Source organism: Myiozetetes cayanensis, unplaced genomic scaffold (assembly GCF_022539395.1).
Source record: "Myiozetetes cayanensis isolate MyiCay16 unplaced genomic scaffold, myiCay2020 scf29, whole genome shotgun sequence".
Taxonomy (NCBI): Eukaryota; Metazoa; Chordata; class Aves; order Passeriformes; family Tyrannidae; genus Myiozetetes; species Myiozetetes cayanensis.
The window spans coordinates 3477097-3501788 of record NW_026087510.1 but is presented as its reverse complement, the minus strand read 5'-3'; the positions used below and the strand labels follow the sequence as shown (position 1 = coordinate 3501788).

At 51.3% G+C, this 24692-nt stretch overlaps 1 protein-coding gene across 8 annotated transcripts in view; it reads left to right on the top strand.

Moving 5' to 3' along the window:
- The first annotated feature begins 1903 nt into the window (after positions 1-1903).
- Positions 1904-24692, top strand: part of B3GAT1 (beta-1,3-glucuronyltransferase 1) — a 44979-nt gene continuing 22190 nt past the window's right edge. Inside the window, exon 1 of one of the 8 annotated variants that reach the window (XM_050323116.1) lies at positions 1904-2183. The gene's annotated coding sequence lies outside the window, so the exon portion shown is untranslated. Of the gene's footprint in view, positions 2184-7507; positions 7612-13839; positions 14508-24692 lie in introns of those variants that run through there. The other 7 variants (XM_050323123.1, XM_050323117.1, XM_050323119.1 and 4 more) reach the window with 7 other exon arrangements.

Here is a 24692-nt window from a genome sequence, read left to right as displayed (position 1 = left end):
GGGAAATTCAGAGTTCTGTGGCTCCACTGCTCGCAGAGTGACCTGAATGTTAAGCCTTATATATTTAGCTGATGTTTTTCCATGGTGTTCACTGTCTCAGCAATCTGACTGACATCCAGCACAGCATTTGTTTTCCCCTTCCCCGAGCAGGATGAATTTTGCTGTGTTTCAGGCAGTGAAAGACAACATCCAAGAGACACACCTTGAGCCTGGCATTTTGGGAAGTGCAGGACAGCCTGATCCCTTCCCTTCCTGGAGACAGAGATGCTTTTTGGCTGCATGATTCAAGTTAACTTAATGATTTAGTCTTTCTTCCATCCAGATGAGCTGGTACATTTTACCCTCAGGGGCTGGCACAGATGACCTCATGTCTGGAAGAGCACAGTGCACCCTGTCCTCTGCTTCCAGCAGGAACAAATGCACTTTCTGGATGTTTTGAGATTTGATATTCAGTGCTGCTCTGGTGCTGAGCATCTTCATTCAAGAAAAAGATGTGCAAATCCTTCTGTGTCCAGTTTTCAAGGGGGCAGGAGAGTCCCAGTTTCCTGCTTGGAAAAAAGGTGGGCTCTGGCTATAGAACAATTAAATACTTTGTTCCCTTTAAACGTGCATCTAAACCAGTGAAACACCTCTCTGAGAAACGCTGGAAGATCCTTTAATCAGCTATTTCCTTCACCACACTTCAGTACACTCTGAGGGGAGACAAAAGGCCTCTTTGGTGAGAACTGGGAAGGGACCTGCACCCTCCCTACCCCCCCAGCCTTGCAACACAAGGACAGTCATTGCTCTTCTCTGTCAAAAGCTCTAATTCCTAATTAGGAGGCAATTCTAGTGCAAATTAGTGCGCCTTGCAGATAGAATTAGAGCCTGTGTGATGATTTGGAAAATACAATCAATTTACTCCAATTGTTTGTACATGTCAGATCTCTGCAATAATGAAGAATTTACTCCTCGTGCATGAATACAAACAATGAGCTATTAGACATGGAGTGGGAGACAGCCTGTCAGGAACTGCAGTCCTGGGAATGCCACGTGTTCCACTTGAACCTCGGGGAGGATGTGCCCGGGTCAGGGATGTGCCCGGGTCAGGGATGTGCCCAAGTCTGTGCCAGAGGTTTCCTGCTCCAAACCCTGTGCAAGGCTGCAGGTATGACGTGCTGAGCCTGTGAGGAGGGTGACTCCTCCTAATTAGGGATGGAAAGCCACTCCCCTGTCCAAAATTATTTGGGAGAACAGCTCTCCATCTCCTCAGCCTCAATCTTCCCTGCTACAGCAGGGCAAGGTAATCTGGTGGTGGGCTCTGGGTGGCACTGCCTCTGCAAGGGGTATCATGTTCTACCACTGGGGTGGCCTTATTCCCCAGCCTGGGGGTTTTCCCACAGCTCCTGGGCTCCCCAAAGTCTTGCTCTGCCTCTGGAGCTCGTAAAAATTGCCACTGTGCATCTTTTGAGACACCCCATTTGGGACTTGGCTGATGCCAGCGTTCTGAACAGTGTAGGTGTGATTTCTCTGCTGCAGTAATACGTTTTTGGAGGAAAACTGGATCTTCAGCTGGTTCAGAGAGCCTTGGACCTGCTTCTCACCATGCTGATTTACACCAGCAGAGAGTGCCTCCGGTTCTCCTGCCTCTTTTAGAGCTCCTCCAGACTATCCCTGTGTTCCACATCCACCCAGGGCTCATCAGAGGGTACTTGGAGAGTGATTGTTGATCTAATTCCCAATTTCTGGTCTTTTCATGGTCTGATCTAAACAGCTCTTTAGAAAGCAAACAATATGCATATTTCATGGCATTCAGTTCAATATCTGTTTAATTGTGAACGCCCTCCCTGGGCTGTGAGATGCTGCTTCAGTGAATCATTTGAGCTGACAAACAGGGAAACTGGTAATGAATTTCTAAGCCTTCTTCAGTCTCCTGCTCTTCTCCCTCTTCTTTCAGAAAACAGCTCTTTTTGCCTGTGTCTGGGAGCCAAAGTTTGACAGCCAGACCATCTGATTTCTTCCCAGCAGAGTTTCAGGTCTGATTTTTGGCTCTGGGCAGTTTCTAGAGGGAGGTCATTCCCAGGAAAAGGCTCCCTTTAATCCACATGATGCCTGCTGGAAAAAGTGACTGCTTTAGCAAGGGCCTGTGCTGGCTGCTGGGGCTGGAAACCAGGATGCAGGGATGGCCTCTGTGCTGAATCCAGGTAGGAAATCCTTGTGGCTGTAAATTCCTCGGGCATGCAGATGTTTAAGCATATGTATCCTATCACTGGGGCCAGCCTTAATGCTGTGGGAAATGTATGAGATGGTAAAACCTACATTATCTGGGATTTAGGATGTTTGCTTTGCAGAACAAGGGATTAGAGAATAGAAAGCTGAAATGACCATCTGTCTGCAGAAAAAGGATCCCGTGAATTCAAATTTCCATGGTCATTTCCCCTAATCTGCTTGACTTCATTTGATATCTTCTATCAGAGCTGATGTCCTCGTGCCCCAAACAGTGACAGGGTTCATTTCCCACACGTGGGAGTTTTCTCCTACTTAAGTTTTTCTTTGAGGAGTTGTGTGCTTTCTGTAGAACCCACTGATTTATCTGTCCCTCTTGAGTTTCCCATTGTTCCCCTACATAATCTTAGTGCTTCCAGCACCTTCTGAGAGCTGGGTTTCTATTGCAAATACAGCCAGAAATGCTGTATTTTTTTGAAATGCAGTTTTCTCTGGGGTGGAGTGACTCACACTGTTGAACCCTATCGCTGCACAGCAGTTTAGTCAGCAACACTGGGTGGTTTTCATAGCAGTGTTGTCAATTTGTGCCATGTGACTGTGAATCTAATGGCATTTGATGTTTCCCTGTTCCTGGAAGTGTAGGAACCTTGAAGTTTTGTTTTTAAATAAGCTTCTAGGCCTTGTGGCTATGGAGAAGAAATCTGGAAGCGGGCTAAAAGTGTAGCCTCCAGATTCACGACTCAGAAAGCTTGGAGCCCCCAGCTTATTAATCTTAAATCTCATTATTTTTAAGAGCAAACTACATTTCCCTTAAAATAGCAGAGTCATAATACCTGCAAAGAGCCAGCAGATCCTTGGTTCTGTGAGGTGCAGAAGCCTCTGCCCTCCTCCCATAACTGATACAGAGATGCTCAGGGCCTGGGTGAAATGAAGTTCTTTGTTTTCAGACCTTTCCTCTCTCCTACTCGTGGTGGATTTAGTTCTGAAGGCAGAGAGCCTGCCTGGGGGAGCTTGATTCAGGCTATCTTCAGCAGGACCAAGAGGTTGCTGGGCACTGATCAGCTCTGCTGGAATGGTCAGTAGCTGTGCTGGTGTTAACACGTGCTCCCCAGGGGCTCTCAGGTGTCTTTAGAGTGGAACACCGAACAGATTGGGGTTCTCACCCCCGTGCAGGCTCTCTTGCAGAGGAGAAGCTTGAGAATATTTTTTATTTTTCTTTTTGTTATTTTTTGCTAGACAGTGCGTCCTCCCTGTTCTCCCCCTCTCCTTTTTTTAGCATTTCCTTGTTTACAGCAAGGTGAGCCGTATTTACAGCGCCGGGGAAATTTGTCAGGAGCCGCATTCTGCTCGTCATCTGTTTCTTCCCCATTTCAGGAGGCAATTAGCAGGCGGAGCATGTGAGTAACGAACTGTGCTGGAAGGGGCTGTTCACCCAACTGTGGCGAGCAGAGTGGCTGCCTGTCAGTGCTGGGAGCCACTGACAGCCCTGACACGGGGCACAGCCTGCAGACAGAGCTGCCCTGCATGCCACAGAGGGGAGGAGAGACCCACAGCTGGGCTCCAGGGTGCCTGAGGAGACTGCCCGGGGGCAAATCCTGGCAATAAGAGCTTGGTCCTGCCTTTTCCAGGAGCAGATGATGAGCTGTGCACTCAGGCTTTTAGTGAGCTGGGTTTTATCTCCGAATCAAGGCAATAAACTTTTGTGCTGACTTCTGCTATTTCAGGTGCTGAGATAACGTGTGTGACTGGGGTTTGAGCTGAGAGATGTAGGGAGTAGTGTTTCACAGGCATTTAAAAAAAAAAAAAGTCATCTGCAAATCTAAGTTAATATTTTACTTCATTTGCATGGGATGTTTCACTGCCCTTGGAGCACTGCACCGAGTTTGGATGCTGGATTCAATCAGGGAAGGGTGAAGCAGAGGGATTTTAGTCTGCTTTAAGTGCAAATGTCTGTGCAAACTTAAATGTGGAGCTGCTCCATTATTCATATATGAGATGTCTTGCTCTAAGGATGGACTTGGTGTCTCCAAAACCCAGACTTTCCTTTACCCATGCTCCAAACCAGAAGATGCTGTCTGACCCCCAGGGTGAGGGACCAGAAGGAAAGGAGATCGGAGAAAGAGCATCCTCTGTCCCAGGCTTTTGGATTCTTCCTCCCCTCACGGGTTTGTTTTGGTGCCTTTCCACTGAGCAGCTCCTCTGAAAGGCAGGCCCACTTCACCAAGCTTTGCATCCAGCCAGCTGCCTATAAAATAATAATCAGAGCATTTAGAATGTGAAACCTGTGAGTGTGGCCCAGGGGCAGACAAGCCCTGAAAGGGAGAGTTGGGAGTGTTTGTTGGGAGCAGGGAGGCGGCAGAGGATGGAGCTGAGCACACCAGACAGCCCCTGAGCCTGATGCTTCCTGACGGGCCCTGGCTGCTCCCTCCATCAGCTGGTGCCTGCGGGAATCCATCAGGAATCCCACCACGGGGTGAGGGAAGGTTTGGCTGTGAACAGCCAGGGCACCAAGTGCACTGTGAGTGTGCACCTTTGTGGGCGGATGCAGAGCTTGGTCCTGGATAGGGACTGAGGAGCAGCATTCCCTGGAGTGGCTGTGGACAGAATTGCCCTTTTAGTTAATCCAGATGTGTTTATGGAAGTAGTTTCACTCGTGGGAATGGTGCTGTGCATCATACAGATGAGAAACAATAATCTTTTCCCAGTGGAACACACACTTGCTCCTTCCATCGCAAGGGAGAAGTGTTATTCCTGTCCTGTCTGTTTGTTTCTCAGATGCTGCTGGTGGATGCTCTCATGCATCAGAACTGATCAGGGCAATATTTAATCTACCTGAGCAGACATGAGCTGCTGAACTGTCTCAAGCAGCAAAACCACAGCGTGGTGTCTCAGTGCTGCAGCTTGGCCTGGAGGGAAGAGTCGTGACCAACCAACCCCCCAGCCCTGCTGGTTTGATTCCCTCCTGTCTTGTGCTGGCATTGAACAGCTGCATTTCTTGGAGCAGAGAGGGGAGGAGAAACTGGGTCAGCATCGAACTCACAGCATTAAACAGGGGCACCTCGGACAGAAACTCTCAAAGTGCTGGAGCAGCCCAAGAGAAGAGCAACTCTCAGATCTGTATTCCTGCAGGAAGAGAGCACGTTGGTGTGTCTGTGCTCGAGTCCAAATGCTGAGCCTTTTCCTGCCTGCGTGTATGTCATCAGTGTATGTGGTGAATAACATCACTGGGAGTGTTCCTGCAGTCCTTGGGGTTGCAGTCAGGCTTTGGGATGTTTCATTCCTGCAAGGACTTGGGCAGGCCCTCTCCTGGAGCGTGGTCTGTTCAAGGATGGAGCAGGACATGAGCTCACTTTTGGCTGCTCTGCGTTAGGAGATTTGTCTCTCTACTGGAGGCAGGAAAGGAAAGAGGAAAGGAGTGTCAATAATTAGAAAATCACAGAATGGTTTGGGTTGGAAGGCACCTTAAAGATCATCCCATTCCACCCCCTGCTGTGGGCAGGGGCACCTTCCACCAGACCAGGCTGCTCAAAGTCCCATCCAGCCTGGCCTGGGACACTTCCAGGGATGGGATATCCATGAAAACTTAACAAATGTTGCATTTCTGTGTATGGAAAGGCTGTTTGGCAAGCTGGTAGCCATTTAAACAGCGTTCTTAATATAGTGCAGTCTCAGAAAGGCCTGCCATGGATTTGCAGTACCTGAGATGGATGAGATGACTCCTCTGCTTCCACCAGAAACAATTTATTTGCAGGGTGAGGCTGTCAGACCTGCATAAGCTGCCAGGTCTGCAGGATAAGCTTTTGCTTGGTTTGTGTTTCCAGCTTCTTCAGCCAAAGCAGCCCTGCTTGAGCCATGGCTTTGTTCTGAGAAGAATTAGATGGTCAAAAGGCAGAGCCTCTTCTCTCCTGCCAGCTCGTCCTGCCTGGTGCTCCATGTGTTTGGCAGTGTGGGATGGCCTGGAGCAGAAATGAGAGCTGCAAAGGTGGTGTTACTTGGACCTCCACGGAGAATCAAAGCCTGATTTTTCTCTTTAGCTGGGAATTAGTTTGGGGAGTGACTCATTCTGCTGTGGAAGTAGCTGATGCTGCCTGCAGAATTATCCTGGCCACTGCAGCTTGGACTCCCCACTCACACTGTGCCAGTTATTCTTGGCCATATTTAAAATTTGTAATTGTAGTTGCTTTTACTGTGCTGCTGGCTAAGCTAATGAGGTGATCAACAAGGGAGGTGGGAGAAAATTGGGAAAAGTCAGAAATCTTTCGTGGCATGGCCAGAATGCCAGAGCTCAACCTGGTCCAGTGGCATCCTTTTTTTACCAGGAGAGATCAAACACCATGAGCTTTGTATCTGCTGTCTGTAGCAGATTAATGTTTCTGTTCCACTGGAGCCTATGGCTCAGAAATAATGACCCGGTGAGAGGCACATGAAAATAGTCCATGGAAAGGTCATGATAACAATTACAGGAGAGTAATAAAAGCAATTAAGTATTCACAGCAGCTTATTCCTTTGTAAGGGTGGAGATATCCCATTTCAGAGAGGAGCAGAGGTCATGCTGTAGAAAGGTGATGAGCATATTTGATGTGGCAGGTGATGGATTCCCTCACTTGAGCAGGGTGAGTGTCCTTCTCAGATGTGTTCAGGGTGGTGCAGGAGCAGGATCAGCACAGATTATGAAGAAACCTTCCCTTACACCTGCTCTGAAGGCAAGAAGTTGCTGGAATTCCTCGTGCTGTGGAGGGGAAGGGAGCGAAATCACAGAGGTGGTACCAGTCCTTTGGAGAGCGAGAGCAGCAGCAGGGTCCTGGAACTTCCAGCATCCTAAGTGGGAAGATGCACATCCTTTGTGGCTTCAACACATCGTTCTGCCACTGTGATGCCTCTCCATCCCCGGGCTGAAGAGATTCCTCCCACCAGAGGCTTTATCTGCCACGCTGCAGGCTCGTTCCTTCGGCTCTGCCAAAGGGGTTGTAGCTGCATCCTCTGCTATGCAAAGGCAACGTTTTGCTGCCAAGGTGATGGTGTAACTGAGATTGAAGGCCTGTGTGTGTGCAAAACCCTGCAGTGTTTGAAATGGAAGTAGGAACAGTCATCCTCAATCTGCTCCTTTGTATGATTCACAGGGGGACTTTGCGCCTCGAAAAGAAAACGCGAATCCCGTGCCAAAGGTAAATGTTGCAGCACTTGTGGGTGCAGTAAGAGTGATTTCAGTGCAGGAGTGGTCCCTAAGCATTGGGTGAGTGTGTGTGCACAGCCCACCCCCTTCATCAACGACAGCACTGGTGCTGCTGAAATGGGTGAGGGAGCAGCTCGGCTTCAAGTGCCTCTCACATTCGGAGTCAGCGGCAGAGCTGGAAGTGGGACCCTGGTGCCTTGGCTCTCAATCCTCAGCTAATCACAGCTCCGGAGGTGAATGAAAGCTCTCTCCAATCTTCTCCTCCTGCTGCCCGGGGCTGGGAGGCACACCTCGGAATGGAGATAGGGATGGAGGGGCTGTCGGTGCTGTCTGGGCTGGAGAAGCGCCTGGTGCTGCTCATCGGGGATGCTGTGACGATACCGGCGGCTCTGGCTGCGCTGGAGGGACTGAGTTACACTCCCCGCTATTAACCCCGGGCTGCTTTGTTTACTCCTCTGATTCTCTCAGAAAGCAGCGCCGGCTCCCTTTGTGTTGTCGCTGGTGATGGGTTTTTTTTTTTTGTTTAGCAGCAATTTCGCCTTTGTTGCCAAAGCTGCAAGCGGGGCTGGGCGAGAGGAGGTGTAATTAAAGTTTGCTCAGACAAAGGCGTTCGGTGACGAGACGCAGTGTTGCTGAATCCACAAGGGGCACAATTAACTGATAAGAGTAAACTAATTGTTATTCATATTAAATTAGGGCACAGGTGATTTGGAAAATCTATAGACACTCCCATATGCTTTGCAACTTTGCATTGCAGATTATGGTTTTATAAGGCCCTTCTGGGATTCGGATTATAGAGGCAAAGTGTGGAGCTGTATCTAAACTGAACATACTCTTTCCTGATTAACTACATGATAAAAACATAAATGTGCACATCAGAGGATTTATTGCTGTTTGCATGCTAATTTTCCTTTTCCAGGCACGAACACAACAGTTTTTTTCTAGGTCCAAGTGGTTCTGTTGAGTAGCAACTGGGTAAACCCAGACGAGGTGAAGTGATTCCCAAGCTGTCACGTAACAGTTTGGAGATGGAGGTTAATAGCAGGGAATGGGGACGTGGCAGGGACATGACTTCCACAGGAGTGGCAGGAGTTGCTGAGATATTTGCTGCTGGTTGGTTTTTTTTTTTTTGTCATGATCTGTGGATATTTGCAGGCAAGAGGCAGCAGGGCTTTGCTCAGCCCGACAGGGTGAGGTGAGGCTTCAAAGAGGTGTAATTTGCCTGCACACTGCATGGGAATGCCAGGCTGCTGGGGCTTTTGGAGCAAGTCTGCATCAGGCTCTGTTGGTTTAAAACATCTCTGAAATGAATATTTATAAACGGGACACGAAAAAAGAATCTAAATTGCTTGTGTGATCTTGGGACGTGAGATATTATGATTATTTATGCGCTTCTATGTCTCGCTTTATCAGTTCATTGTGTTGCAATCCCAGAGTGTCACAAGCTGCTCTTGAAGAGGGTTCTCTCTCAGAAAGAGCCAAAGCTGCCTGGAGAAGCAAGTGGTGGAAAATGTGGGGACAACAGGGCAGGAAATGGGGCAGAGCACTTATCAACAGCACAGCTAAAACATTAAGGCAGAGAGAGATGCAGGCTTGGACTGGCTGTTCAGTTTCCTGGCCCCTAAAAACAACAGGCCTGTGACTTTTTGTGGTGTGGAAATCCCCATTTGGGGTTGTCTCACTGCACCCAGAGACCCAGCAGTAATTCCAGCAGTGTGTGCCTGTGTTTGCTTCCTCTCCTCTCCTCTGGTGTCAAGCTGTGGCACCCAGAGCAGAGACAAGAGTTCCTGACCTGTATGATGGGTGTGCAGAGGGTTTGGACACAGAGCTTAATTACAAAGCACTGTGGAGGGAGCTGGATCCCTGAGTATGTTTGTTTGCTAAGAGGGTGCTTCCCAATAAATTAAAATCCCTTGGAGAACAGTTTGGATGCATGTGATTTAGCACCGTCTGGGTTGTGCTGGTCTCTGAACAATCTCTGCCTTGGATCCCAGCCAGGATAACGATCAGGGAAAGGCTGCAGCTGGACAAAGGAGTCTGGGGGTTATTGAATCACTCCTGCCAGCTCCCAGCAATGTGTTAAACCATTTCCTTTTAGATGTTCCCCTGGGTTTGGCTCACTGACCACGGGTCTTTAGCCCATGAAGAGTTTCTCCCTGGATGTTTAGGAGCACCACTGTCCGTGGGGAACTCTGTGCAAAGTGTGGCTCTGAACCGGTGCAGGCTCTGTCTCTCAGCAGTGCAGAGAACAGGGGGCTCGCCTTAGGCTGAGGTGCCTTTGCTGGAGGAAATCCCAGCGGAAAAAATGCCAGGCTAGGGCTTAACTGAAGGGGAGAGCACCACCTGCTGATGCAGCACCACGGAGACCTCCTTTGCTCTGGCCTGCTCCTAAATATATTGTGCAATATCTGTGAAGCACCCTGAGGGCTTGTTGCACCCACACATCCCTGGGGATAAATGCCCTCAGTGCATTTACAGAGCCTTGACTGCTGCCAGGGAATAAAGTGTCTCCCTGTCTTGGTTTCAAAGTGAAGAGGAAAACCTGTTGACTTCTTTGGCCCTTGGTGAACAGCAACCAGAGTAGCAGGTGCTAGTCCTGCTTGCTGGAGGATCTTTTTGCCCAGTATTGCACATGTCAACCCCAGTAGGAGCAAGGATCTGTTCCAAAGTGTGGGATGGACTATGGTGCTTAAAAGGAGCACCATAAATAGGTTGAGGGGTTTGGTTGAGTGGAGAGTTAGCACAGTTCGTTGGTTTGATTTTTGGGTATGAGCATTTTTCTGGGTACTGTGGGAAGAAGGGGAATGGTCTTAGTTTGACAAAGTGAACAGACTTTGACTTCTTTTTTTCTCCATAGCCTCCACAGCCTCCAGTCCCTCTCACCTGCATGATAAGGTGGGTGGGACCATCAAAAGAGGTTCTCCCTTCCCAGTGTCAGGGTTGGGTGTGAGGTGGCATTTCAACAACTGGCTCATCCCATTTCTGTAGGGAGTTGTATCTCAATCCTGGCACCACGAGGTGGTAACAATCTGGAGCCCAGCCTAGAGCTGAGGAAACTCTGGGAGAGCCTGAGGTGAGGCAGTTCCCACGCTCTGGCTGCCTGAGGCTGGAAAACAAGACAGCGCTGGAAGAGCTGGTGGAGCTGCGACTGGGGCAGCAGGAGGGGCTGACAGCCAGGTTAGATGGAAACGTGGATCTCGGCAGCCCCGGGGCTGCTCCCAGCAGCCCAGCACCGTGTTTGTGTGAAACGGATCCTGCTATTTGCCGAGGATTTGCCCTCGTGCTCCTCCCTCTGCCCCGCACAGCCCCGGCTAATGAAGTGGCTGTTGATCCGGAGAGACGCATCCATCCGCTCGTGTGTGTGTGCCTGGCTGCAGCAGGAGCCTCCTGACAGAGCCAGATGGCAAGCGCCGGGAAGAGGGGGGAAAAAGGGAGCTGCAGCTCTGCTTCCTCCCGGGAAAAATGCCTGGTGGGAGTGTGCCTTGCCCCGGCTCTGCTGCTGCCGTGGAGCCGGGGAGGGGGAGAATGAGCGGGGTCAGGCCGGGGCAGGCGGAGCGGGTCAGGCTGGGAGCGCCCAGTTTAGGTTTTCATGTGCCCGCAGCCCCGCGGGTACAAACCTTACATAAACCCAGCCGGGAGCACAGCGTTAATATTAAAAAAAAAAAAAAGACATTTAAGGTATTGGATCTATGCTGTGCTCTCCAGGAGGGTGTCTCTGTGTTCGTGTGTGCGTGCACACGCTCCGGGCTTTGTTTTCCTTTTATAGTGGATTGTTGTGGGTATGTATTTTACTCGGGGTGTTTTGTGCTATAATAAGAAGGGGGAGGGAGCAGGGAAGTGCTGCTCTGTTTATACACACTGCTGTCAACAGCGATGCTGCTTGTTTCAGATTCCCATCCTCCGTGCAGCTCCGTGGATCCAGGCAAACAGCATCCTTCCCCCTTTATCCCGAGATCCTGCGGGAGGGCCGAGCCTTTCCTCCCATACCCCTCTTTGCTGGCACGCTTGCCCCCTCCCTGGAATTCGGCTCTGGGGAATGTTTCACGCTCCCATCCAGCGTGCAGGCAAGTCGATATGTTAAGGTTCAAGAGGGACAACCTTGGAAAATGTCAGAGCAGTGTCTGTGCACGGTTGTTCTGCTGCTCTGATCACAAAAAGCAGCTCTGAGTGCGTCAGACTGTAATTTTCAGCCGGGGGGGAGGGGGCAGAGGAGGGAGGCAGCAGTGCCTCTCTGTGTGTGTGTCTGTGTCCCTCCTGAGCTCCCTTGACACTCATCCCAATGCCTTCCCTCTTTGTGAGCCTTTGGAGACACAGATGCAGGGCTTAGCCTGAAATGTTACTGCTCACCCATAATTTTTATAAATCTCAGGTGCAAGCACATCTTTCCCTCCTCCCTGAATATTTATGTGTTTAGGCTTTGTGGCAGGAGCATTTTTATGTCTTTTCTCCCTTATTTTCCCCTGTCACAGCCAGCCCTGAAATAGTCAATGGATGTGCCCTTTTCTTATTCCTGATATGGGCCTCAAGGGACAGCTCCTTCCTATCCATCTCCTGAATGCCATAACAGCAGCTGGGACACGCTGGAAAAGCGCTGGGTCTGAATCTATCCTTTTGATATAAGTGGACATTATGCATTTTTAATAGACACAGAGCTCAGTGAAACCCTTAGTGCTAGCTGAATTGGCACAAAATTCCCAGGCAAGTAGTCTTTGGAGCTGATCTCTCCCTTGGTACCTTGCAGAAAATGAGACCAAGGACGAAAAAAGGCCACGTTCCCTTTGATCGCAAGAACTGCCATGTTTTGCAGAGGAGGTGGCTGAGCAGAAGCTCACCTGGCTGTGCATGAAAGGTTCTGGATTGGCAGCCCTTGCTCATCCTTGTTCATCCACAGGGAAGTGCAGCTTGTGGGGAGAGGCTGTTATAAAGGTCCTTCCTTCAAGCATCACTGTGGACAGTCCTTCACCGCTGGCCTGGAGGCATCAAATCCCTGGTTCTGGGCTCAGCAAAGCTCATTCCCACCTGAGACAGTGGTGGGGAGTCCTCCAGCTCACCCCACTTGAGAAGGAAAGATTATGGGAACCACTGTCCCTGTCCCTGAGATGATGCAGTTGGGATCTGTCAGTGTGGCTCGATGGCTGCTGCTTTAGGGGTGATGTTTTGACCTCCAACCAGCAGAAATCTCTGCTCCCAGGTGCCCCTTGAGACGCACAAGTTAAAACTGGGGTCTGAACGTTGTAGGTTCAAACAAGTCCAGCGAAAATGCTGGGAATCCCTGATGAAGATCCCTGAGGTTGCTCCACACCCTGGACCTCAGCTCTCTGACTACTGAAGCTTTGCACAGTAACTGGAATGTTGTATTTTTTTCCTTTGTTCTTTCTTTTTTTTTTTTTTTTTTAGTAAAGCATAAGTAAACCTGTCTATACCTACAGGTTACCATGGCACTGTAACCTTACAGAGAGGGAGTACCAAGGGAGTAGCTGTGGATCTGTGCATGTCCAGTGTGGAACACATAGCCAGGAGGAGATGGTGGTCCATGGGGGGGGTTGAGGTGATTGGGAGCAGGTGAGCAGGCAGCAGTTCAGGACAGGTAAAAGGGGACTCACCCCCCAGCTCAGCAGTGACTTTAGGCTCATGTTAAACTGTCCAGCTGTGCATGTGGCATTTAAGAGATGTGGTGTTCAGCCATCTCAGAGAAATCTGCTGCTGAGCATGAGTCAGCCCTGCCTGGGTTAGCTGTTAAAGGGCAGGAGCAGGAGATAAAACCTTTACTCTGCCCCTTCAAGCCCTGCATCCTCCAAATTGTCCCTGTAGAGGCAGGGAGCATCCCCTGGGTCCTGCTGCATGGTTAGAGCTCACATGAGCATCCTGTGTGCCTGCTGGGCTTGGTGCAGTTGCCCTCAGATTGTGGTCAGCCCTAGTCACATCCAGGACCTCCTTCCCAATGGGAAATCATGTTCCTCATGCCCTTTGCCAGGTGCCAGGGACCTGGGCCAGCTGCCAAGGTGAATATGGGGGTACCTTGTTCTTTGGGTGGGGGGTGGCTGAGCGGGGCCATGGAAAGACGTGGTGCTCGATAAAAGAGGAGCTGGATGAGATGTGAAGAGTGTTCCCCACTGCTTCCAAAGCCCAGGTGGGCTCAGCTGGGAGCCATCAGCCTGGGCACGGACAGAGAGGAGTGGAGGGTGCTCTGCTGAAGTGTGTGTGTGCCGAAAGTGGAGCAGAGCTCTGTCTGCCGCCCTTGGGGGCAGGAGGGGGGAGCCTTCCTTGCCCCCCAGCACAGGGTCACTGCTTCCTCCGAGAGGTGCTGAGCCTCCTCGTCAGCCAGACCCTTCCCTCGCATCCAGCCCTTCCCATCCTCACGCTTCCTGCCTGCCGAGCCGGCAGAGCAGCTCCCCGAGCCTGTGGCTGCGAACTCGGTGGGTGATGCCGTGGAGTGAGGAGAGCAGGAACCAAATCCTTAAGGGGCCATCTCGGAGCCTTCCCCGGCTTTTCCTCCTGTCGCAGGGAGAAGTGCCCCTGCCTAAGTGGAATAAATTGGTACAGACCATTAGCGGGTCCTCCTCTGGCAGGGGGAGGCTGTCGGCAGCGCTCTGGATACAAAGCAGCCAGCCACGCTCCGGCTCCTTCCTCCCGCATCCCGTTGGCCTCTTCCTCCTCCTCCTCCTCTCCTCCTCCCTGTTTGCCCGCTCCCTCCCTCTCTCACTCTCTTTCTTTCCCTCAACGCCACGCTGCAGAAGGCAGACCTGGGAGCCAGAGGTCCACGGAGGCAGAGGAGGAGGAGGAGGAGGAGGAAGGAGCTCTCCAAGGCTGTTTCTGTGCGAGTGAAACGGGGAGGCAGAGAGGCGATGAAGGAGCGTCTCGGTTGCTGCCTGGATTAAGAAAGAATACATTTTTTAAAAAAACCAACCAAGCAACAACCAGCCAAAAAACCAACAAGCCACAAAATCGGACCCAACAAACGACGAAAAAGGGAGGAGAGAAGGAGGAGGAGGAGGTTGCCGCGGGAGCCCACTCCGATGGGTGAGCAGCCGCTTTGAATCGTGCCTCTGTTCCCAGGGATTAAAGCATGAATGGGAGCAGCTTCCCAGCCACGATGGAGAGAGAAGGCGGCTCAGGCTGTGGGAATAAGGTAACTCTTGCCTCTTGCAGGCGTTGCATGGCTGAGCCGAGCAGGACAGGGATGCTTTATGCACAGGGCTGGGTGTGTGGATGTGTGGATGCAGCGGGAGGGAGTGGGAGGCAGCAGGAGAGAACCCCAAGCGATTTTTCCACCCTTCCCCGTGTATTTAAAGAACGCAGAACGGGTCCCTGGGGCTGCAGTGCTGGGGGTCACTTTGTCCCCCCTTTTTGGGGCTGGGGACACCAAGCTGCTTTCCCTGGGGATGGAGGGCTGGCGGGGTGATGGGAATATGCCCGTGTCTCACCTCCAGGAGCTCTGTGCTCCCAGCCTTGCCCTCCCAGCCCTGCCCCTGCCCCGGGGCTCCTCTCGGGAAGCTGCCCGGGCACCCCGATGGCCCTGCCACCCTTCGAGACTGGCAGCGCATCCGTGCAGAAGGAGGGGAGGGAGGTGAGAGTTGCTTTTCCCTTCCCTCGGTCATCCTCTGCCTTTTCTTCGCGGCAGAAAGGGATGGGATTTAGGAGGAGGGGGAACTGAAATCCCTTTCATTCGTGCCAGCAGTGGTGAGAGCCAACTTTGAGGCTGCCTAAAGGGAGAAGCTGTCCAAGTGCTATCTTTTGGAGGAATAGGAGATGGCTGAGCAATGCCAGAGTGATCTCTGTGCCGTGTTATGTTGTGGGAGTGGGTGGGGACGAAAAATAGTGACTATGGGGGAGCAAGTCCGTGGTGATCAATGAAGCTGCCCACAAATGGTGCTTTCCTGTTCCCTGCTGGGCCTCTCTCTGACTCTGTTCCTGGGTCTCTGACCATGAAAGTCCAAATTCCTCTCGGTCAGACCAGGAAGCACAACTCCAAATAGTGTTGGGAGGTGGCTTAGCCCAGGTGTTTGGGAAAGCACCGAGGAGATCCTGATGTTTACAGTTGTGGAGCCCATATCCAGTTATTCCCAGCAAGCAGAGGTCTTGGCTGACCATCCCTCACTATCTTTGGCAGGATCTTGCTGCTGCAACATCCATTTGTTCTGTGCTATCTGTCACATCCCTCCTCCCTCCCCTTGCCTTCAGGGACTTCTTGATGGGTCTTAGGAAGCCTTTGCTTTAAAATTAGATAACGACATGTCACAGAATTCCCCACTTGTGTGCACACAGTGCAGAAAGTCACCAGCCCCAGTGTGCAGACAATTGCTGTAAGAGCTTGTAGGAACATTTAAGGAGCTCGTGGTCCTATGTTATGGGCTGGCAGAGACTCTGGAATCTGCTCCATAGGTCTGTACATCCTTGGCTGAATTGTTGGTGTCCCTGAACATCTGCCTCAGTGAATGAATTGACCTGTCTGGAACTCAGTTCTGCAAGACTTGCCTGGGAGGTTGCAGTGGTTGGGACTTCTTGGCTTACCTGACAGAGGTGGGGTTGAAAAGGTGTGGGGAAAATGGAGGCAACTCTGGAAAAGAGGGTGAAACATCTTCTTTCTTTCTGTGTGTGGCACCCAACTCTGTTTTCTTGTGTCAGCCTCAAAGCACTAAGGAATATAGATGTTCTGGTGAAGGATCCGAATACTCAGTGAAAAAGAAGGATATTTCTCCCAGCAGGGTGAATTCTGTGATAGGGACCGAGAGCTTTGGAAAAGGCTAAAGCCAGCAGGACAGTGGCTGCTACCAGAATGGGGAGGTAGCTGACCAAACCTTTTATTTTCCTGGTTGAGCATTTATGGGTGTGGGAAAGACAGAGGAAGAAACATGAAATCGGTGATGTTGGCTCTGAGTACTTTCCCATTCCTACAGCTGAGTTATAAATCCCACCCTTCAAGCCATTCCTAGGGAAACACTACTGGAGTCTCTGGCAGAGCCCTCTTGGAGTCAACAGAGGGTCCCTCCAAACCAGGCTGATCTGAGGAAGGTGCAGAAAAGGGGATTCAAGTTTTGTGTCATTTGGATTCCCCAGGACAGAAAAGCCAGAGGGAATCCCTAAAGGGCTCTTTCCACATAAATATGTCAGCAAGGGGGAGAAGGAGGAGACCCTCCTGGCAAACCACTGCTGTAGCTGGGAGATCTGGTCTAAGCCCTCCAGGAAACCTTCCAGTCCCAAAGTGCGAGCCCAGGTGCAAAGCTGGCTGCTCCACGTCAAAATAATGCTTTCTGAAAGAAACAAACAAACAAAAAAAAAGCATCTGCCCTTTTCATCTTTTCCAGCACCCTCCTGTTGCCACAGCAGAAGCTTTGGGAGATGAAAAGAACTGTCTTTGAAGGGACACCAGGGCAAAATTCAATTTTACTGCTTTTTTTTTTGCAGACTTGCCTTTTGCCATGCTTTTGCTCTCTCCTGCCCTTGTTCTATTTCTACTGGATTAAAAAAAAAAAAAAATCCCAAAAGTTGTGCAAAAGCATTTTTTCTCCTCCTTCAAACAAAACCCAGTGGGCAGATTTTGAATCCAGAGGAGGACAGGACATGGTCCTTTCTTGCACTGCTGTGCGTTTTATCATGCAGGGACGAGCAGTGCCAGAGGCTGCCTGGCTTCCAGGGCTGCTTCTCAGCAGGATCCCTGACTTCTGGGGACACAGCAGGCCTTGCTCAGCATCTTTCTCTGTGGCTTTCTCACCCTGCACTCTTCCTGCAGCCCTCCATGGCATGCAGTGGCCTTGCAAAGTTAGGTGGGCTGTAGCTGTAAGCCTGGTTTGGATGGAGGTGCACGTGGTGTGGCTTCAACCCACCCAAAGGCAAAGCCCCTTCTGGAAGCAAAGTCACTGCAAGGGTCCCTGCACTGGCTGTTTCATGGGTTATTCTGCTCTGTAATATGTTGGGTTTTATGCTTGTGGGGATCCTGAATCAGTTACCTGCCAGTGTTTTGCTTCTCTGGTGGCAGCAGAAGTGAGCTCTGCCGAGCACCAGGTCTGAAGAGCGAGGGTGGATTCTCCCTGGATCCCCAGCTGTCTGTGTTTGGGTTGGCAAGTTGGCACCAGGGCTGGACTCACCTCCAGAAGCTCATGGGGGCTTTGCTGAGCAGAGATCACAGGGTGTGGCTCCCAATTAATCTCCATATCCTGATGTAGACACGAGGACCACCCCCAAGTGCTCTAACACACACAGCACATTAGTCACTGTGGAATATATCCTCCTCCAGCTTTAATGGGAACTCCACACCTCCAGGGGACTGAGAGCTTGGGGAGAGAACTGAGAACAATTCCCAGTGCTAGGGAGCAGATCCTGGTCTCTCTCACAGTGCTTTGGCCCACAGATTGAGCCAGTTTAGCCCTCCTCCTGTTCTTGTCCCTCTCCCTCTGTGGGTGTGTTGGTTTTCCCCACTGGCACTTTCCAAGGCTGGTCATTGACAGGCTCATAAAATGATTCCTGTGCAGGAGGACACCTTGTGGGTACCTGTGCTGGGCTTGGAGCTTGCCCAGGTAGCTTTGCACAGCTGTGTTTTCCATCCTGGCCACAGAAGGGTGTGTTCCACACTCACTCTGTGTCTGGTCCTGCCCAGGAACCTTTAAGTACAGAGCCTTTAAGCAGTTTCCCAGCTGCAATGGTCCCTCAGAAATCCCTCCAGCCCTCCCATCCATGGGGAAGACCATGTGATATGCCTGGCAGTGACAGCAGAATAAATAGGAAATGCTCAAGATCCCCCTCCTGCCTGGATCTGAGCTGTTTTCCTAAAGCCAGGACAAGAGCTAAGCTTCTCTGTGAGGCTGTAGGAGGCTTTTTGTGCTGTTCCTTAAGAGCAGTGGAGAGGGAATTGAAAGCTGTGGCTCAGAGAGAGAAGTCTGCTTACCCCCAAAAGGTGGGAAACCCTTTGCTTAAGTGTTCTGTTACTGTGTAGTAAAGAAAAATAGGTATTTCCAGGCTGCAGCTCATCTCATCCAAAGGCATTCCTGTAAAACAGGCCAAATAAACTCTCCCTTGTTGACTGCAAAAGGAATAGAGGAGGCAAACTGCTGTGAGGATCTGCCTCCACCTGTGGCCCTGCAGGGAGCAGGGTTGGGTGGCCAGAGCTCGTGGATAATGAGACACATCTCACCTTCTGACAGGAGAAAGGGCCATGGGATTTGTCTCAGTGGCCCTCCTGGACATCATTCTGTAGGTTCCTCTGCAGGTTTGGCACCTGAAAGGCAAAGAAAAAAAAAAGATTAATCCAGAAAAAATACCTTGAGTTTGCCTCACCTTCCATTCAGCTGGAAGGAGACCAGGAGCAAGAGGATGGATGCAGAGGCTCTGCTCTGGATTTCATGAATGGATGGATGTAGAGATGCAAGTGGGGATTTTGAGGGGATTTGGAAGCCTGCTCCAGGATTTGTCTGGCACACAGAGCATTTATAATGCTTCCAGCATTATCATAACATAATGCCAGTGTGATTTGGGGCCCACTCCAGCTCTCAGTGGATAAAACCCATCGCTCCTGTCGCCACCAGTAGGGCGGGGATCCCACCTGGGGTAAGTTGTAGTTTTATAAGCCCAAACTCTTGTCCTGGTGGCACAAAGCAAGGCTGAGGTGCCCTTGTGTGCTGCTGTGGTTGTGTGTGGGGAGGTGCTCAGCAAGTGTGGCAGTGGGTTGGGTGTCTGGGTCACCTCCCCCTGGACTTGGCTGTAAATTCCACCTTGGTGCTGAAGTGTTCTGGCTGAACTCCTTTTAGGTTTCATCCTTTGTGTGTTCCTCCTGTTGAGCAGCTTCTACAGCTAAAGAAGGAATTTATCTTCACAGAGGAGGCTTCTCAGGGAGTGAGCAAGACCCAGCAAATGCTGGGGAGTGACCCTGCTCTGGCCACGTGGGACTAAACTAGATGGTCTTTTATGATTGTTCCATTTGAATCCCACAGACTGTGACACAGAGTAAACCTGGAGCTGTGCTGGGACACTCATCACCCTGAAATGCTTCTGCTCACTCTGAGTGAGCTTTTCCCACCTTCAGCTCACGTCCACCACACAAACATCCTGCTACCCAACAGTCCTGTGGGAGGAATCAGTGCTGTAGGACCACTGTCCCGAGGCCTTCAGCCCATCCTTGCACAGGAGAAGCACATCAGAGCATTGTTCCACTTTTGAGTGCTCCAGTGCAGGATTTTGGGCCTTTTTTGGGGCGTGCACTGATGTGCTTTGCTCACTTGTGGAAGGGCTGTGGGTGCTGTCAGTGCAATAAGAGACTCGCTGAGCTTGGCGTGTTCCCTCCTCCTGTCGTGCATGCCCAGCCAGTGCTTGTCACCAGCACAGGGGCAGCACTTCTGGAGGGATTTTCTGTGTGTGTAGATGAGGGGCAATGCTGAGAGAAATCCTTCCCACTGTTTCACTGGGCACAGGAGCCACCCCAAACCCAGAGCAGCGATCGCTGCCCCGAACAGTCCTCACTGCCACGTTGGGATTCATTCAACGGAGGGGAAGCAGAACTTGTGCTGGTGTGTGTGTGTATGTGACCCTGGCATTCCTGCTGGGGCTAGATGCCTCCCTGGGGTGTGAACAACTCTGCTGGGGCCTCTGGCATGGTGTTCAATGTCACTGTCCTCCCGTGGGCACCATGGCACTGCCCGTGCCCTCCTTGCCCCGCCGTCCCCCCGTCCTTGTGGGGAGCTGCAAGCACGAGCCCAAGGGGAAGGTTGGAGTTTGTGGAGTGTGCAGGAGGTGAGTGCTCCTGTGCCGTGGCCATTAACGAGGTACATTAAGCAGATGATGAGGGAGAGGCCTGACAGGGTTGTTAACTCCTGTCCCTCGCCAGAACAAAGCTGTAAATGCCTCCAGAGGGATCCAGGCCAGGGCAGATCTGCTCTCCTTTCCTTTGAGTCCAGGCTGGGAAAAGAGCAACTTGCAGGAGGAATTCTGTCAGAGCCTGGTGCAGTACCGGGAGCCTATTTTGGCTCATGAATAACTTGATATTTCTCCTGAATAATAGATGCACATGATGGATGCTGAGAGGCAGATCTGAGAGTGGGCTGGGTCTCTGAAGGAGGGGATGAGACAGAAGGAGTAAGGCAGTCCTGGTCTGAACTGGGAGCTTGCTGGGTGCTGGAGGACTGGCAGGGATGGTGTTTGGATGTAAATCTCCACGACTGAGGCAGAGGGGGTGCCTGTTTGGTCTTTTCATGTCTCCTGTGATCAGTAGGAGTATAGAAGTATATATGGAAGTATATTATATATACTACAGTACTGCCCAGCTCAGGCCTCAGGAAGGTTAATATTTGTAATGATGCCACTTCTCTGCTTCCATGAGGGGCTTCCTGTGACTGTGGGAATGTGGGGAGAATGGTGCTGGGATTAAATCCCGGCACAGTTTACGGTGGGGGTCAGCAACCTGTGTCTGCCAGGGCACGTGGGCAGGTTTGGGGCAGCACAAAGAGGCTGCACCCTGAGAGCTGGGGCTTTTTTTTTGGGAGGGGGGGGAGGCACTGGCAGTGCTCAGATCAGCAGGATGCTCTCAGATGCACCGAGAGGCAGCCTCTTGCTTCCTTGAGAGACAGCTTTCACCTGACTTTCTAGTGGCACGTTTTGCTTCTAATTTGGGAGAGAGGAGTCTAATCTGGCACAAGCCTGCCACCCTTGAAAGGCTGCCAGCCAGTTTATGGCACTCTCTGTCTGCCGGCTCCCTCCAGCCCCGGGGAGCTGCAGGAACGTTCCCTCCTGCCACCCTCAGCTCCTCGGAAGCTGCAGGGATGCAGAGCTCCAGGAGAGGCTGCTTTGGCTGTGTGATGTGGGCTTGTAGGGACATTCAAAGGTTTGTTCAGCCGGGCTGTGATCCACTGGCAGCTGGTTATGGAGATTACAGCTACAGAAGTCGCTGCTAATGAATAATTCCTCCAGTGTCTTTCTTACAATAGCGGCACATTCACGAGGCGTGACTCCAACATATTCATCTTCCCGGAGCGTGCAGCTCCTGGAATGACCTTCTGGGAGGCTTTGGAAGCCTCTGTTTCTGTTTCTCGGTTCGAGGACTGTCATTTCTGGCGTGATTTTTTACCGGGGTGTGTGGGGGGATGTTTGAAATCGTGAGTGCTAAAATGAGGAGCGTTGAAAAGATGGGTTGAAATGTGAGTGGTCAGGATGGGGGCCAGGACTAAGAAGCAATGTGATGAGAGCTCAGCTCGCTCTGGGGTGGCTCAGTTTGAAGTCTCATCTGCCTCAGAGTTAGTTACTTTAAGTTATTAGTTACTTTATTCTCCCCAGTGCAAGCAGCCAGCGTTCAGAGAAGAGCATGGAGAAGGGGCCTGGCAGGCATAACGCTGAATAAAATTACTCTGAGATGAATCCCTTGGCAGCAAGGTGGAGCTGGCTGGATCCTGGAGGTAGAGGTACCATCTCTGCCTTGAGCCCGGCAGAGCAGCCTCAGGAAGAAGGGAAAAGGGCAACAAAAGGTGCCTTCCTATAAATAAAGCTTATTTCTTCCCATTGTGGAGGAGTAACTGTCCATGGCACTGTGAGGATGATGCTGGGTTTATTGTCAGGAGCTGGGCTCAGGAGAACCATAAACTCCATAAACAGTGACTGGGAGGACCAGGTGTGCTGAGATGTCCTCGCTGATGTGCCACAGCCCCCCTTTCACAGCCTGCATTCTGCATTTCTCACAAAGCCCCAGTCCCTCGAGCTGCAGAAAGGCTTTAGGGCCACATGCAACACTTGGAGTCCAGGCCCCACTGGTTCCTCCCTCTCTGTCTCAACCATCCTTTCTCTTCTGGCTCCTTGTCAGTTGAGTCAATGAGTTTAGTAACTCATGTTTTTGAAGATTAGTCATCTCCAGGAATGACATTTGAAAGACTGACAGCTCCAATCAAATCACAAGGGCTGCTCTTGTGCTTCAAGATATCTGTTAAATTAAAAAAAAAAAAAAAAAAAAGGTAAAATCAACCTGACTAATTAAGTGTTGTACCTTGAGATACAGCCAAGGGAAGTGCAGATGTGGCCCCAGTCACTCGAGGAAGCTGCCAGGCTGCCAGTGTGTGGGTTGGACAGGCCTGCAGGGAGTGTGGTGGGTCTGTGCTGAAGCTCTGGTGATGCTCTCCTACCCCTGCTCCCTCCTTGGGCTAGGGATGGCCTGCTCTCCCTCTCTGCCATGCAAGGTTGGTGACAGTCATAATAATAACGAGGTAATTTGCCTGGTTGATTTGAGATGCATCATAATTGCTGCGTGATTACAATATTCTTAGAGCAGCTATTACCAAACCCTCCAGTTTCTCCCAGCTCCCCAAGGGCTTGTCTTGCACCTCACCTGGCAGGTAAAACCCTGCAAGGGAGTCTGTGTGTCCCTCAGGCACATCTGCTGCTCTGTCTGTGCCTGATGACGTGTGTGTGTGCTCTCACTTGGAGATCAGAGTTCCCTGGTGCTGAGACACCTTGCAGATCACAGGGAGCATATTCCTATGTCCCAGCTGGTTTGGCCAGGCAGGTCAAGCTTTTCCAAGTGCTGAGGATGGTCTTGGGAAGGGCAGGGGCTGGGGAGTGGTGCTGAAGGGGAACCTGTGGGTGCCTGTCGTCCTGTGTGAGACCTCGTGTCCACTGCTCTTTTGAGCTGGGCGGTGAAACCATTGGCTTCATTCTGCCTCCAGCTTTTTTGGCTTCTCCATTCCTTATTCAGAAGATCTGGGATGGGTTTGGCCCTTAGGTGATTCTAAAATTAGGAGAAATGACCTTCCCCAGGCACTCAGTCTGGGCTGTGGGATGTGAGTTGTGCTTTGCCAGCACCTCGGGCATCAGTGCCTGTGCCACTGCTGTATTTAACCTGTGAGCTACTTGAGCCTTGTGATTCCTGGCCAGAAGCAGGCAGCTATTTCCATCTCACCTCCAGAGCAAGCTGAGGTGCAGGTGAGCCAAAATAATTTAGCCACAGGGAAGCCAGAGTCGGAACCAGGCTTGGATTGGAAGCTGGACAAACGAGTGCATTTAGCCCGTGCCTTTCCCACTAAGAGCCAAATCCCATTTCCTTGGGCAATGCTGGAACAGCTCTGGGTTTATTGGATTGGCATATGGGGGTTTTAGGCTAGCAGAAGAAAAGAAATGGTTCCCTGCCAAATGCCTCTCAGGCCCTGTTATCCTGACATGTCAAAGGTTCCCAGGCAGGCAAAAGCCTCTGTGTTCACTGAGAGGTGAGGGAAGAAGGATGAGAGCCCTGTGTGCTCCCTTTGAGCAGGCACAGCAGGGTCAGGACACCCTGCCAAAATCTGGGAAGGGACCAGAAATCAAGGGGAGACCGTTTCAAAATGACCTTCCTGTTCCCAAGAAGGTTGTGGAGGTTTGTGGCTGCGCTAATGGACTGCGAGCAGGGATTGATTGTGTTGGAACCGCTGAATTACAGTTGGGCATCTGCTTAATCATCCCAGATCCCTCCCACTTCCCCTTCCACGCTAGAGCATCGAAGAATCAATGTTAATTCCTCGGTCCCATTAGTGACTTTTGCAGAGGTCACTGGCTATCAGGCTCTCTGTGCCCTGTTTGACCACCCAGCGCTGAGCAGGGATCAGGATTTGAGCCTCATCCCTTTGAAAAAAGCTGTTTTAACAGGGATGGGAGCTGGGAATTTTCCCTGTAGGTTGATGTAGTGGCTGTGGCTGATTTCTTGAACAACTGCTAAGCAGGGAGCCAAGAGCCCTGAGTGCTGCAGCTTTGCTGGATGTGTCCCACGAAGCCACAGGGAGAGAGAACCTGCAGGAAATACTCCTGTGACTCAGGGAATGGCGCCGCTGCTGTGACATCAATCCATTCCTGCAGCGCTGGGGTGTGCCGTGAGGCTGGAGGGTTTGTTGCCTGGGCAGCAGCTAACGAGGCCACGAGGCCCCTGGATCAGGCTGCTCCAGTTAACCCTGGAGCCCTGGCCCTGCCTGGCTCGTCTGCAGCGCAAAAGGTGCTTTGCAACAAGGCGGAAATTTATATGTGAATTTATAGCCCAGGAGCTCCTCAGCTCCAATTGCCTGCGTGGCTGCTCTGAGCGCCTCTGAAATACAAAGCAACTCGTTCCAGGCTTCCTCAGCTGCCTGGTGAGCAGCACGTGCTGGAAGTGGCGTCGGCAGGAGCGGGGAGGAGCTGAGGGGAGGAATTCGCAGCGTGCCAGGAGCGCTCGGAGCAGGAGCGGCATCGCTGCACTCCCACGAATTCTCCCATGGAATGCTCTTGGCTGCCTGGCCAGAGCACCTCATAACCTGGGCATGTACACACTGTCCAGCAGCTCTGACAGCAGCTCCTGCAGAGCAGTTCATCCTTCAGCACTCTCTTCAGGGACCTGTGCCAGCAGCAG